The sequence below is a fragment of the Budorcas taxicolor genome, chromosome 16 (genome assembly GCF_023091745.1).
Source record: "Budorcas taxicolor isolate Tak-1 chromosome 16, Takin1.1, whole genome shotgun sequence".
Taxonomy (NCBI): domain Eukaryota; kingdom Metazoa; phylum Chordata; class Mammalia; order Artiodactyla; family Bovidae; genus Budorcas; species Budorcas taxicolor.
In genome coordinates this window covers 69828433-69845233 of record NC_068925.1, presented here as the reverse complement: position 1 = coordinate 69845233, position 16801 = coordinate 69828433, and the positions used below count along the sequence as shown (strand labels likewise).

At 42.1% G+C, this 16801-nt stretch overlaps 1 pseudogene; it reads left to right on the top strand.

Moving 5' to 3' along the window:
- Positions 1–14977: 14977 nt before the first annotated feature.
- The window catches only part of LOC128061306 (histone-lysine N-methyltransferase SETMAR-like), a 39830-nt pseudogene continuing 38006 nt past the window's right edge, over positions 14978–16801 (top strand).

The window sequence follows — 16801 nt, the reverse complement described above, 5'->3', positions numbered from 1 at the left end:
TGGAGACTTTCACAGTTATAGTTCAAGGACTGGAAGTTCAGTTGCATGAGAGGACTGCTAACTCTTGGCTGGGCAGACCTTGGACCCCCATCTCACAGCTATTACTTGCCAACACCCATTTCACAACTGTGAACTCATGGAAGCCACTCCAAGGCTCTATCCAGTGTTTAAAGTCTTCCTTCCGCACATACACACTTCCTTTTCAGGCATAGTCAAAAAGCCTCTGCTTATTTAAAGAAGTTTAAAGTCAGGTTATTCCGATTCCAACTCTGATTTAACTAATAGTTGTAGCTCCCACCCTCACATTTCTGACCAGTGATGCTCTCCTGTATTGACTTGGAATGGTTTGCAGTCCTCTACCCTAGACTCAGAGGGTAAAGAGTCTGCCTACAATGCAGGAGACCTGGGTTTGATCCCTGGGTCAGGAAGATCCCCTGCAGAAGAAAATGGTAACCCACTCCGGTATTCTTGCCTAGAGAATTCCATGGACTCATGGACTTCCAGGCTCATCTGAGCGTGGTAGGGCTACAGTCCATGGGGTTGCAATGAGTTGGACATGACTGAGTGACTTTCACATTCACCACCGTAGTACAATTCTGAAAATTGGATTAGAAGTTTCAAGCCTTATATAACTTTGCAGTTATAGTAAAACCTAATGTATCCATTCTTCATTAATTTGGCACTTGTGAAAACGTCTTACGTACTCTAGGTTGAGATGTGTCTGCACTATCTGGGAAGAACAGGCTTTCCAAATGGATTCAATTTACAACATTCCCAGCACTTACCAGCCTCATTAACCTCCCTGAGTGACCCTGCACCTGCAAGGCCTTTCCTTCAGGTATTTTTATTTTAATAATTTTCACCACTTCCCTTTGTTCCTTTCATCTTAGGAATAATGACTGCTTATTGCACTTGCAATCTCTGTAAATCCTTCGTGTTCTTTTGTTTGCTTTTTCAGTTCTGCAATATCTAATTAACAATTCTTTATTAGATTCATTCTGTTTAAATAGTTGGTGTCATTTCTGCATTCTGGTTGGACCCTGTGTGAAAGACCACACAGGTTCTCTGGTATATATGGAGGTAATGGAAATGTTTAAAATTCTCTATGTTTTCCACCTTTTAAATTTTTCACCAAATGTGTCTGAATTAGTGACATGTTCTAGAAATCCTTCTGCAACAATCTATCTACCAGGCTTGATGCTAATACCTCAAAACCAAAAAAAAAAAAGTCCACCAATCTCCATTTCCAGCAGATGAGAGTTGATATGGTTCTGCGTCTCCTTGTCTCCTCACATCCCAGGAAGAGGGGATGAGTTGGAATGGGAGTATCCAAGTCAGTTCCACTCTTGTGACACCGTCCAAATCACAGGAGGGGGCAATGCAGGACATTATGATAATCATCTCCCCCAAGAAGCAGTGATCCTGGGTCTTTCTTGTTCTTGGCAGGGAAGGAGAAGCCCCAGTGGGAGCAACAGAATCGATTTAAATATTCCTTTCAACATTGCTCAGCATGAGTGCAGATGGGCTTTAGGAACAGAGACTTTGGCTTGAAGTTGGCTATTCTGAGGTCAGAGCAAAGTTTCTCCCTTGAGAACTTTTGTGCTGAGAGCAGTGCTCTTGCGTGTTTTTGTTGTTGTTGTTATTATGGAATGGTATCTTTTGCAGGGCAGAAGTTTTTAACTTCAGTGAAGTCTAATTTAACAATTCTTTGTTTCATGGGGCATGTTTATGATGTTGCACCTAAAAAGTTATCACCAAATCCAAAGGCACATAGACTTTTCTCCGATGCTTTCTTCTAGAAGTTTTATAGTGTTCCATTTTATCTTTAGGTCTGTGATCCATTCTGAGTTAATTTTTGCAAAGGGTGTAAGGTATTCAGATTTTGATTTTTATCTGTATAACAGCCAGTTGTACCAGCACCATTTGCTGCAAAGACTCTCTCTTCTATATTGCATTACCTCTGTTCCTTTGTCAAGGATCAGTTGACTGTATTCGTGTGGGTCAATTCTGAGCTCTATGTTCTGGTCCAGGTTCATTCAATTTTCAGAAAATGTTTATTAAGCAATTAATAAATAAAGTTTAGAGAATTCTGCTTAGGTACAAAGGGGAAAGACAAAACCACTGTTTTCAGCAGCTCTCAGTCCTGATAAATGCACCGCTCACAGAACAGCTTGGTAAATGATACAATGGAAATATACACAGTGTACTGAGTTCCCAGAACATATAAAACATCCAACCATTTCTTCTCATGAAACTAAAATTTTCTTTCACGCTTGCTCCTTGGAAGAAAAGCTATGGCCAACCTAGACAGCATATTAAAAAGCAGAGACATTACTTTGCCTACAAAGGTCTGAATAGTCAAAGTTATGGTTTTTCCAGTAGTCATGTACAGATGTGAGAGTTGGATCATAAACAAGGCTGAGCGTCAAAGAATTGATGCTTTCAAACTGTGGTGCTGGAGAAGACTCTTGAGAGTTCCTTGGACAGCAAGGAAATCAAACCAGTTAATCCTAAAGGAAATCAACTCTGAATACTCATTGGAAGGACTGATGCTGAAGCTGAAGCTCCAATACTTTGGCCACCTGATGCAAAGAGCCCACTCACTGGAAAAGACCTTGATGCTGGGGAAAATTGAGGGCATGAAGAGAAGGGGGCCTCAGAGGATGCAGTGGCTGGATTGCATCAATGACTCAACGGACATGAGTTTGAGCAGGCGCTGGGAGATAGTGAAGGACAGGGAATCCTTGCATGCTGCAGTCCGTGGGGTTGCAGAGTCGGACATGACTGAGTGACTGAACAAAAGCAAATTTCTTCCCACCTCTGTCATGATTATTTCCATTTGGGTCCCTGATACTATTATTTTTCACCTTGATTTTTTAAGCTGCTTTATAAAGTTCTCTGATGATGTCTTTGCCTTTCCATTAAAAGAAAGTAGAATTATGTCACTGTTCTGCTAAAAATCCCCAGTGAGCTCCCTTCTACCTTGCAGTAAATGTCAACGTCCTCTCCATGGCCTTCGTGAGCAGGATCCCATCGTGCTCTGGCCCTCATCTCCTAGTCTCACCCTCTTGTTCTGGTCTGGCCTCTCTGACTGTTAAAGTGCCAGGTGCTCTTGTTTCAGTATTGGCTTTTGCTATGTTCCCTGCTGGGGAAAATCTTGCCAGATATCCACACACCTCTCTCCCTCCAATGCCTTTAGAGTTTAATACAATCTATGTTATCAGTGTCTATTACCTGCTTAGTATTTTAGATCTTCTTTTTCAAAAAAGTAATCTATGTCTCCCCAATAAATTCCATAAGGTTAGGGAATTTTCTCTCTCCTCTCCCTTCATTCTCTTCTCTCCACTTTGGTGCCTAGAATAATGCTTGCAATATAATATAAACTCATAACATATTTGTGGAATGAGGGAGTAAAGGCAAGAAAGAGAAATAGGGACAGTCTGGGGTAATCCCAGTAAACTATCAGCTTCTCAAGGAAAGAAGAGCTTATGTGTGCATGCATGCTCAGTAATGTCTGACTGTTTGACCCTATGGACTGTAGCCCACCAGGTTCCTCTGTCCATAGGATTTTCCCAGCAAGAATACTGGAGTAGGCTGCCCTGCCCTCCTCCATTCGATCTTCCTGATCCAGGGATTGAACCTGTGTCTCCTGCACTACAGGCAGATTTTTTACCTGCTGAGCCATCAGCTGCTTCTGCTAAGTCACTTCAGTCGTGTCCGACTCTGTGCAACCCCATAGATGGCAGCCCACCAGGCTCCCACATCCCTGGGATTCTCCAGGCAAGAACACTGGAGTGGGTCGCCATTTCCTTCTCCAGTGCATGAAAGTGAAAAGTGAAAGTGAAGTTGCTCAGTTGTGTCCGACTATTTGCGACCCCATGGACCACAGCCCACCAGGCTCCTCCATCCATGGGCTTTTCCAGGCAAGAGTACTGGAGTGGGGTGCCATTGCCTTCTCCGGCTGAGCCATCAGAGATGCCCCTAGAAGCTTATAAAAGCCATGAGTGATTCTTAGTGTTTGAGCATGAAATAAATGCTGAATAAATGAGGAATAACATACTCAAATACCCATTTACAGTTGAGAACACTGAGGTACAAAACTTTAGATGATTTCTTAAGATCTTGTACCCTTGTAGAGACAGACAAGGCATTTGAGACTACAGTGATACTTTTTTCTTTTCATTGCAACATTTTAAGACTATAATCTCTAAATAAGATGAACTAATTGAGTCAAGGGAATTAATTAGAAGCCAGGAGAGGATTTCATGGGTTATAATGTTTCTCAGTAGGATTTTGAAGGAAGTGAGCCTCAATTAAAAGGTACGAGAAAAGAGGTTTCTCCCTTCCAAATTCCCTATCTTGGCTGAGAAATCGGCCACTGCAGGAGTGTGTGTGCACCAGAAGGTCCTGACAGTAGCCTTGACAAGTGGCCATGGAGACTTTGCTTGCCAATTAACAGAGCTAGGAAGGTATCCTAAGGAGTCGGACGCGACTGAGTGACTAAGTGCATGCTTGCACACACACTCACACACGTGAAGGTATGGGCTAAAAATGGATTTATCGCAAAGAGTCAGACATGAGGACATGCCTGAGTGACTAAATCTCTCTCACACACACACATGAAGGTATAGGCTGAAAATGGATTTATCGCAAAGAGTCAGACATGAGGACATGCCTGAGTGACTAAGTCTCTCTCACACACACACATGAAGGTATAGGCTGAAAATAGATTTATCACAAAGAGTCACACATGAGGACATGCCTGAGTGACTAAATCTCTCACACACACATGAAGGTATAGGCTGAAAATAGATTTATCACAAAGAGTCACACATGAGGACATGCCTGAGTGACTAAATCTCTCTCAGACACACACACATGAAGGTATAGGCTGAGAATGGATTTATCACAAAGAGTTGGACATGAGGACATGACTGAGTGACTTAAGTCACATACCCACACACACACACGTATGGGCTGAAAATGGAGTTAGCAACACACACACACGTGTATGGGCTGAAAACGGAGTTAGCAAGACACACAGACACATGCACGCATGCATGCACACACACATACACACACACACACGGGCTAAGTTAGCATCCTGTAAGGCCTTCTTCCATTTGCATGAAAAAGCAAATGCTAGAAGATTAGGAACACCTGAGCAACCTAAGATGCAGAAGCAATTTTCTCAGACACGAGCTCTTCTCAGGGAATACCAGAGATGACCCAGAGAAAGCTATCCTTCTCAGGGTCCCTCTCACAGGGTCTCTCCTGACCCGTGCTGAAGATGCCTGTCCCAGCTCAGCCTTTCTGGGAAAACGTGGGAAAAGGGTGAGATGTAGCTGACTCTGCTCTCAGTGCTCTCCAGGGCAGAGGTGTACACTGTAGGGTGGTGGGAAGGGTCTGCATTAAGACCTCACTCCATTCAGTTCAAGAGCAAGCGGCCACGGAACTTCTGTACCAGCATCACAGATGCTGTCATTGGTGCTGATGCTGGTAAACAGGCATGGTTGTGTCTGATCTCGCCCGCAAATGGCATTTATAGCTTTTCTTTATATGAACTTTTTGGCTGAAAATATATACCATCAGAGAGCAAATAATGCTGACTTTCAAGATTTATGTAACTAGTTTCATATACCTTTGACAGTTCTATCATGTTTTTAGACAGTTACAAAAGACAACTGGATAGCAACCTGAACAACTCATGGGTGTCTTGCGAAGTAAATAAAATACTAGGAAGTCAAAAGCTAACTACAAATGTTTTTACCAAAATTCATCAAGGAAGAAATGAGGAGAAATATTCTTTATAGGGATAACATGCAGTAAAAAGAAATGCTGCTTTTTTTTTTTCTGTTCAAGAGTCTGTTTAACAAAAACTTTTTTTTTTTTAAGTTAATTGTCTATTAGTAAAGCATCACTGTCTTAAACATGTTCTGAATTTTCTCTTTAAATTTGCCGCGCTTATCATCATTCAGTATACCTGATAAGTTCATTTCTGGAATTTCAGAAGCTTGATGAAATGGATTCATCATTCAATAAAGTACCAAGAAAGAATGGAACATTTTTAAATTGAATTTTGCTTTGCAGTTTCAGGCTTTTATAGAGGTTACAAGAGAAAAAAATAACTTTCTCTCTAAGAGAAGCATCATGACACCACATCTCATCCAATATTTATACCCTAAGGACCGCTGAGTAAGTCAACTGCTCTTTAAGTTTCAGGGATGGAGAGAGGGACTTGGATTTTCACTCTGTAGGGTCTGACTGACAACACTGAATTTTTCTTTGCATATAGATACATTTTCTTGCACTCACGAAGAGAAGAAAAAAAAAAAGCTTGGAACTCTATTCCCTCTGAGGATTCTTCTCTTTTTTCCTCCTTTTTTTTTTTGGCTGAAGAAGCAAAGATGAATGTGAATGGTTATTAAATAATCACTTGTTACAAGTAACTGATTAGAATTTGGACTATGTCAACAGTGGTTGCTTGCCAGCCTCTTGGCAGAGCTCTAATCACGTTAGGTTTTGGGTAATCAATTTATTCTAATACAAACCATATTGAATGACTGAGATTTTATGCCTTTTTATTTCCTTTAAACAGCCTTCTGAACCAAATGCTTATTATTTTGAAATGTAGCCAAATTCCGGCCACCACAGGAGTTCAGTGTTAAGACGGAGCTCCTAGTACTTTAGATATTTTCTTGGCTTACACAGAACCCTTAGAAAATTGGTCCAAAAATTTATGCTTCTGATTTTCTTTCTTATCTGCTGATGATTCAAGTTTCTTTAGGAAAGTAATTTTTTTAATCTATAGAATATTTTTCTGCAATAAAACTCCCTCTTCTTGTTTTATTTTGCCAAAAGTTTAGGTAAACAAAGAGTACCCAAACATTTAGAATTCAAATCCAGTAATAAACAGCAACCATGGGGGTGGACGGAGCCCCAGAGAAGTGAGCAAAAGTGGGGTTTTCTGGGAAGAGATCATGGAAACTAACAACCAACAATGAAGAGGACTAGAGGAGTGATTAAACTTAGAGGCTGGACACAGAAATTACTTAGGGCTTTCCAGGGGAATGAGGCTATTAAAAAAGCCACGTTCTACAGGTGACATAAGGATGTCAACAAGCCAAATATTTTGAGATATATAGGGGAGCAGAAGAAGAAGATATATAGGGCACAGAAGCTCAGATGAGCACCTGTGGATGAGATGGAGAGATGGCTAATGTTTGCGAGAGGTGGCAGTCTCAAAGGCCTGTGGGGAACTGGCAGGTGAGCTACATGTAGAGATGCTATTAATGATGTTTCACTGTTACGGGAGTGACATTTATCAATCAAAACAGACACTGGCCACAGAGGTGGGGTAAAATGGACTCTATGGAGATATAACAGAGAGTGGTGCAGACTGTGGTAAGCCTGAGCAGGCATGCCACTGTGAACCACAGTCCAGTGAGTTTTATGTCCATTGGAAATCTCCGTTTTAAAAACTATTTTTTAACCCCATGCAGGTGAAATAAAACACATTTGCAGTTACTGGACAATTTCCATGCACCAGGGACTACACTAGGTGCTGATAGAGAAAGCTCATAAGATAGTCTCTTTTTATTGCCCTCAAGAAGCTTATTGTCTAACTCAACTCAGCTTTCCACTGATGAAGTATTATCGAGAGTCTGGTTGACATCATCTTACTCAGTCCTTGGAGATGCTGATTGAACAGGCTTTTCTCTTTTTTATTTTTTCACCTCCCTCTCTCATGTTGGGCTTCCCCGATAGCTCAGTTGGTAAAGAATCTGCCTGCAATGTGGGAGATCTGGGTTCGATCCCTGGGTTGGAAAGATCCCCTGGAGAAGGGAAAAGATACCCACTCCACTATTCTGGTCTGGAGAATTCCATAGACTGAATGGGGTCACAAAAAGTGGGACAAGACTGAGTCATTCACTTTCACTCCTCAAGCTACAACACAGTAAGTTCCTCAGCATCTCATCTCATACCCTCCTTATTGTTCTGCTTCTCAAAGTCCCCTATTAAGCTGCCTTGACAAACCTCACCTCTCCAGTCCCTTCATACCCTTTTCCTTTCCTTTAGTGGCTTTTGGACTTCTTTTGCTCAGTTGCTCAGTCATGTCCGACTCTTTGTGACCTCATGGACGGTAGCCTGCCAGGCTCCTCTGTCCATGGAATTGTCCAGGCCAGGATACTGCAGTGGTTTGCCATTCCCTTCTCCAGAGGATCTTCCCAACCCAGGGATCGAACCCAGGTCTTTTGCCTCTCCTGTAGGGCCATCTGGGAAGCCCCTTGGACTTTCTTGCTCATGCAAATCCTCTTTATCCCCCTCAGCCCTCCTAGCAATCATGGGTCTTCAGCTTCACCAGGGACATTTTCCACAGCCCAGCTCATCAGGGCCTATGGCTTTCCTCTGAGCTGCTGCCTGGATCTGATTTAATCTGGGGGAGATTTGTGCCTTTTGCTTTTGACTGACCTAACAGGTTTTCTGAAGCATCAGGTATAAAGTGAAGGGGTAGCAGAAGCATGTTGCCTGACACAAAAGGAGCACTAGACACATCGGATTCACTTAGCAGAGGGAATTGAAAAGACAGGCAAAAGGAGAGAAGGGCAAGTATGCACTTCCTAAAGGAAAAAAAAATTAAAGGGAAAGCCTTCCTTATCTAAACTTGCTGAAAGCTGTGAACAGTGGTAAGTTCAAAGAGCAACACTGTGCAGGCCGGACCATAGAGCTGGTCTCATTTGAAGGCCGGAGAATGACACCTTGGTTTCCATTCAAAGTCAGTTTCTCCTTAGTCTAGGGTGAAACTTGTACACAGCAAGGACTAGAGAAGGTTAAAGACGAGCAGATAAGGCTTCTCAATATCTTATTTTCAGAGTTATGTGGTCAATACTGTTTACATGGGAATGGAGGGCCGCCAGACTTCTGACCTGTACCAGCTGCCTTTTAAGGATCAGAATGAAAGACGGGGCTTGTCAGCTTTCAGGGACCCGCTTACATCCATGCAAAGAAATGACTGCTACAGTGAATGTTCTGTATTCAGTTTCCCCCTGGCAAAGATATGCTGAAGTTCTAATCCCAGGCACCTCAGAGATTGCCCATACTTAGAAATAGGGTCTTTATTATAATTATTATTTTTATTCTTTTAAAAGACTGGAAAACAGAACTTACCTTTATTTTCCTTAGGGAAAACGTGATATCTACAGGAAAACTGGGAAAGTCTCTGACCCAGAAATAAGGTCTTTACAGAGGTTATCAAGTTAAAATCTGGTCACTGAGTGGGCCCTAGTCCCTATGACTAGTATCCCTATAAAAAAGAGAAATTAGGACAGAGACACAGAAGGAAAACAATATGAAGACGCACAGGGGACTTTATCCATATGACTCAAAAATGCTATCTACAAGTCAAGGAATACCAAGGATGGCTGGCAAACAACAGAAGCCAGAATAGGCTGGTAAGGATTTTCCTCTGGAGATGGAAGAGAGAGCATGGCCCTGCCAACATCTTGGTTTGCACTTCTGGCCTCCAACATTGTAAGATGATATATTCCTATTGTTTCAAGCCATCCACTGTTTGGTATAACTAATACTCCTTCTTATCTTGTCAGCAGTCCCATATCAGTTCTGCGTATGGCCTACTACAGGCCATATAATAAAAGATAGATTTCTTCTGCTTAGAGTATGGAAAGAATCACTGTTTTGCAGACACATTTGCACATAAAGGCAGTATCTGTCTATAATCTAGTAATATACAACACCTTCTCTGTTTTTCTGCAACAGCACTGTCCAGTAACACAGTCACCACTAGTTACATGCGGTTCTTTAAAATACAAATTTAAGTAAAATTATTAAATTAAGAATTTAGTTCCTTAGACACACGAGTCACACATCAAGTCATGTGTGACTAGTAGCTACTGTATTAGGCAATGCAGATACAGAGCATGTCCCTCACTGCAGAAAAGTTCTAGAGAAAGAGGTTCTAGTCAGTTGAATTTTCTGGGTAACAGAAAGATAACACATATGGCTCAGGAAGTACAAATCAAAGAAAGAAATGAAAAAAGAAAAAAAAAAAGCCTATACAGTTAACTCTGAAAATGTACTTTGATAAATCTGAAGTGATGCTATGACTTTGAAATATTTTAGAGGTGGGCGTATGAATTTCAACCCTCACTGTATGAACAGTGGGCCAGAATGTTGGCAAACTGAGAGCTGGATTGATTGAACACTAAATAAATCAGCGTCTGTTGTCTAAACTATGGCCCCAGCACAAAATCTAACCAAGTCTGGGGAATAATTTAGGAACATTTAAAGTCATTAGGATCATTAGCTCTGACTCGAGCAAAGCAAAATAACTCTCTCAGCCTGATTTGGAACTAGTTCTTCTACCGCCTTCTAAGTCAAAGCGAAATCCTCTGAGTTTAAGTCTATTACAAATGTTTTCCTTTATTAGGCTATGTTTATTCTTACATCTCTGTGTTTTGGGGGTTTGCTCCATTGTTTTCTGTACTCTGGTTATGCACTGTGTTAGAGCCTTGGGACTGTTAAGGACTGACTGGTCTAGTCTGTCCTTCAGTCTGAAAGGCAACTGAACAGACTGTCTATACTTCTGTGTTCCAGGTCCATCCATCATGGGAACATAAATCATCCCAGGAATATACCTAGCAGTTTGATATTATACCATGATTTCTCTCGGCCCCTTATTTTTCATAATGGCATTTTTTACAGTCTTTCCAAACCTTTGGGTCAGAGTGACATTTAGTCCATTCCTCTGACCTCTGGCTGCAATTTTCTTTGTCTGGACTGCAGAGGGGAGGCTAAATTTCCTTTTTTAAAATTGTAGTTAGAGGGTTCACCAAGGAACAATGGTAGGAATGTAGCTCTGAGTTCTGAAATCATATATAACTAATACTTTATAAACAGAGGGGACTCCAAAAATATTCTTAACTGACTGGTTGGCATAAAGAAATTAACACTCTTCTATAAAAAATAATTTTGTCTATATTTAAGAGAGGTGTGGTACTCTAAATTTGAAAAAAATTGCTGAAGAAGGACTTTACTCCAACTCTTCAGGGAGAAAAGTCATTATATTTGGCTTTATTGATAACACTGATTAAGACATTTATTTCTTTTCTTCTACCAGAAAAATGCCATGCCAGTTACATTGTCAAGAACTGCAGAGCTAACTGGGCTCTGATGAAGGCTTATCAGGAAGGTATGAGCAAGAAGCTCTCCTGGACAAGCAGGCTGAGTCTCTCAGCTGGTGCCCTGGGTGCTCTTTGGGAAGAGAACTGGGTCAGTGGGCCACTTACCTTCCAGGGCCCTGATTATGTGATCGACAGATTATTATGTCAACCAAGAGAAAAGATGAATAGATGAAACAAGAGAGAGAAGTTTAATAGGAGAGCCTTTTATATGTTGAGAATAGAGAGGTTCTATCACATTTTCAAGCCACCTCTGACCCTAGGCAGTCTCTCTTCTCCCCATATGGAAGATACATGATGTTTCCCATTTTAAGAAATTCAACAAATAAAAATCTAGAAAAAGAAACCCAGAATATCTTTTAAAAAACAGTAATTATTGAAAAAACTTTCTGAATTACTAAAGAGTATCTATGTAGTAAGATTTTTTTTTGAACAACAAGACTTGGCAGAAAGTTCTGTTCTGGTTTTAAGTAAATTCATTACTTGTTCTTTTCTTTTCTACCTGGGTTCTGGATACCTCACAGTTCACTCATGGTGCTTTACAATAGCTGCTTTTTCTCTTATGTTGTTCAGCAGCTCAGTCATGTCCGACTGTTTGCGACCCCAAGGACTGTAGCACGCCAGGCTTCCCTGTCCTTCACCATCTCCTGGAGCTTGCTCAAACTCATGTCCACTGAGTCCGTGATGCCATCAACCATCTCATTCTCTGTCATGCCCTTCTCCTCCTGCCTTCAATCTTTCCCAGAATCAGGGTCTTTTCTAATGAGTCAGTTCTTCACATCAGGTGGCCAAAGTATTGGAGATTCAGCTTCAGCATCAGTCCTTCCAATGGATCTTCAGGACCGATTTCCTTTATGATTGGCTAGTTTCATCTCCTTGCAGTCGAAGGGACTCTCTAGAGTCTTCACCACAGTTCAAAAGCATCAATTCCTTGGGCTCAGACTTCTTTATGATCCAACTCCCACATCCATACATGACTACTGGAAAAACCAAAGTGTTCACAGACCTTTGTTGGCAAAGTAATGTCTTTGCTTTTAAATATGCTGTCTAGGTTTGTCTTTTATATTGGGGCCCTTGTTACAAGCTGTAGACAATTCTTGGTCTCTATCCCTAAATTTGGAGCCCCAGCCTACATCTTTATGTACCAAATTATCTAGGTAGTTTTTAACCTGATGGTCCCATGGACACCTCAGACTGAACAGAGCCCAAGACTGTCTTTTAACCCCAAATATATTCTACCAGTACTTTTCCCTGTGTCAGTTTTGGGTAATTGCAAAATACCATCTGCTTAGGTCAAAAACCTTGGAATCAACTGGAACTTACCTCTCCTCCCATTTCCCCCTTTCCCCACACTTCACATCTACTGGTCAGGATGTCTACTTGGAAATATCTCCAGAATCTGGTCACTTCTCACCTCCCCCACTGCTGCTATCAGCCACCACGATCTCCCATTTTATTATAGTGGCCTCCTATCAGTTCTCTCTGCTTCCACTCTTCTCATTTATAGTTTGTTGACTCAGCGGCCAAACTGTAGGAGCCATTGCTCGCTTTTTGACCAGAGGAGTGACAAGATCTGACTTTTGATTTAAATCTCCTAAGACTTGACAATAAACACTCGATTTAAAAGTATAAAGCTACCCTTTCTCTCAGCATTCTTAATGCCCTTAGTTTGATCAAATTACACACGGCATTCATCACTTAAAAGAAAATCTTTGGCTATTCTGGGTCTGTGTTGTTGTGCGTAGGTTTTCTCTCCTGTGGTGAGTGGGGTTTACTCTTTAGTTGCGGTACACATGCTCCTCATGGGTGGCTTCTCTTGCTGTGGAGCGTGGGCTGTAGTGCACGCGGGCTTCAGTAGTTATGGCTCATGGGCTTAACTGCTCCTTGGCATGTGGGATCTTAGTTCCCAGGCCAGGTATCAAACCCGTGTCCCCTGCACTGGCAGGTAGATTCCTAACTACTTGACCTCCAGGGAAGTCCAAGTATTAATCATTTGAAACATAATATATAATTTACCTATTCATCATATTTACTGTGTTCTCTTATCCTATCTCCCTACCCCCGCCCCAGAAGAATGTAGATATCTGGTCTGTTTGCTGATATTTCCAAGCACGGGATCATACTGATACATGGCACATTGAAAGCACTCTGCATACTTGCTTAATGATGAATAACAATTGAATCACCATCCCCAGCTTCTGAATCCTGTACTGGGAAGGGAAGCATGGATGCTTCTAATCCATAGCCTTACCATTTCTAAATCCTGCTCACTAGGCCAGCTTATGACTCCTCATTCCTTCTGAATTGGGAAGAAGGCATTAAGGAAACAAACAGGATCAGAGATTGCTGTTTTTACAATCTGTCCTTGGTGTTCATGAGGCTTGGCAAAAATAAACCCAGATCTAGATCTTTCTCTTGCAATACATCTTGTGGATTTCTAAGAAACCCTGCTTGCCACCCCCTCCGACCCCCCGCCCCCAGCCTCACCAGGAATCTCCGACAGTGACCAGTCCTGTGATGTGGGATGTGGTTGGCCACTTTACAGTACAAACTCTCAGACTCGGAGCCCTGGGCCTTCCACCTTACCAGACTCTCTGTGGTAAGCCTCTTGAGAGCAAGGTCTCTTTGAAGATGGCTCCAGTCTGGCTCCCAGGAGACCCTTATACGGTTGAAAAGGATCTCTCCTTACATCCTTGCCTGTGTAAAGTGCAATTCACATTCACTGTCTCTGAACGCTGCTTGTTAGCATGACTTCAGATATTTCAGCCAAATCTGACTGCAGTACACCGAGGAGTCTCCTGGAATCTCCCACTAGATCGCAGTGTGAGGGTAAAAGATCCCTCTTCTTCCCCTTTGTGGAAAAGACAGATTGAGGGAGTGGATGCAGAATGAGAGCTTCTTCAGAGAAATTCTTGCTCTCGACTTTTTCAACTCCAACTCTGCTGTAGTCTCAAGATGGGTGGTAGATTAGGGGTTGAGGAAAGGATGCCTGGGTACCCTCTTGGCAAGTTCTGTGGGGATGTCTTGGATTTATTATTTTGCTGTCAGCCAATGGGGAGAATAAACATAGAACAAGCCACAGTTTAGGATGTTCTTACAGTTTTAAAATAATAAGGAAATGAGTTGATGTTGTCAGGATGTCCCAACCTCAGTTTTGCCTCCACACACTGCTTTCTGGGCGTGGAGACTCCGTGTGCCCAGCTCCTCTTCCACTGCAGGTCTTGGCTTAGATGGAGTTTCTCACAGAGGCCTGCTTGGCCTGATCAGCACAAGAGAGGTCCCTGTTATGCTTTCTTAGCTCCTGCTTCATTTTCTTCATATATTTATTATAGGTTGAAATCATATGTGTATTGATAGGATCAATTTCTACCTTTCATGCCAGACTTAGTGCTCCAGAAAGTCAGTCTGCTTGGTTCATAGTAGCTTCCCTGGAGCCCAGGACAGAGTTGAGCATCCAGGTCCTGCTCAGATTCACTAGGGACCCTCAGTGCTTCCTGGTGTGGACATGGCTCTGCCACTCACTGGCTGCATGCTCTTGGGAAAGTTCCTCAGCTATAGAGTTGGGACAACAACAGTACTAACTATTAGGTGATATTTGTGTATTTACAGTGTTTAGAAAAGGGACTGGCAGATACCTTAAAAAGATTTGCCCTGATTATTAACTACATAAAGGTGATGCATTATCTAAGTGATACATTCACTGTTTTTAGGAAATGTTCAGTTATGGAAGGGGAGGGCCGAGAGGAGCTACCCCATGTCTGAGGTCAGGGGCGGCAGCCATGAGGACATACCCGTTGTCCAAGGTAAGGAGCAGTGGCTGTGCTTTGCTGGAGCAGCCGTGAAGAGATACCCCACGCCAAAGGTAAGTGAAACCCAAGTAAGATGGTAGGTGTTGCAAGAGGGCATCAGAGGGCAGACACACTGAAACCATAATCACAGAAAACTAGTCAATCTGAATACATGGACCACAGCCTTGTCTAACTCAGTGAAACTAAGCCATGCCATGTGGGGCCACCCAAGACGGACGGGTCATGGTGGAGAGGTCTGACAGAATGTGGTCCACTGGAGAAGGGAATGGCAAACCACTTCAGTATTCTTGCCTTGAGAACCCCACGAACAGTATGAAAAGGCAAAATGACAGGATACTGAAAGAGGAACTCCCCAGGTTGATAAGTGCCCAATATGCTACTGGAGATCAGTGGAGAAAGCACTCCAGAAAGAATGAAGGGATGGAGCCAAAGCCAAAACAATGCCCAGTTGTGGATGTGACTGGTGATAGAAGCAAAGTCCAATGCTGTGAAGAGCAATATTGCATAGGAACCTGGAATGTCAGGTACATGAATCAAGGCAAGCGAAGTGGTCAAACAGGAAATGGCAAGAGTGAACGCTGTCATTCTAGGAATCAGTGAACTAAAATGGACTGGAATGGGTGAATTTAACTCAGATGACCATTATATCTACTACTGTGTGCAAGAATACCTTAGAAGAAATGGAGTAGCCATCATGGTCAACAAAAGAGTCTGAAATGCAGTACTTGGATGCAATCTCAAAAATGACAGAATGATCTCTGTTTGTTTTCAAGGCAAACCATACAATATCACAGTAATGCAAGTCTATGCCCCAATCAGTAACGCTGAAGAAGCTGAAGTTGAACAGTTCTATGAAGACCTACAAGGCCTTTTAGAACTAACACCCAAAAAAGATGTCCTTTTCATTATAGGGGACTGGAATGCAAAAGTAGGAAGTCAAGAAACACCTGGAGTAACAGGCAAATTTGGCCTTGGAGTACAGAATGAAGCAGGGCAAAGGCTAATAGACTTTTGTCAAAAGAATGCACTGGTCATTGCAAACACCCTCTTCCAACAACCCAAGGGAAGACTCTACACATGGACATCACCAAATGGTCAACACCAAAATCAGATTGATTATATTCTTTGCAGCCAAAGATGGAGAAGCTCTATACAGTCAGCAAAAACAAGACTGGGAGCTGACTGTGGCTCAGATCATGAACTCTTTATTGCCAAATTCAAACTTAAATTGAAGAAAGTGGAGAAAACCACTCGGCCATTCAGGTATGACCTAAATCAAATCCCTTATGACTATACAGTGGAAGTGAGAAATAGATTTAAGGGACTAGATCTGATAGACAAGTTGCCTGATGAACTATGGACAGAGGTTCATGACATTGTACAGGAGACAGGAATCAAGACAATCCCCAAGAAAAAGAAATGCAAAAAAGCAAAATGGCTGTCTGAGGAGGCCTAACAAATAGCTGTGAAAAGAAGGGAAGTGAAAAGCAAAGGCAAAAAGGAAAGATATACTCATCTGAACGCAAAGTTCCAAAAAATAGCAAGGAGAGATAAGAAAGCCTTCCTCAGTGATCAATACAAAGAAATAGAGGAAAACAATAGAATGGGAAAGACTAAAAGATGATGCTGTGAAAGTGCTCCAGTCAATACGCCAGGAAATCTGGAAAACTCAACAGTGGCCACAGGACTGGAAAAGGTCCATTTTCATTCCAATCCCAAAGAAAGGCAATGCCAAAGAATGCTCACACTACCGCATAATTGCACTCATCTCACACGCTAGTAAAGTGATGCTTA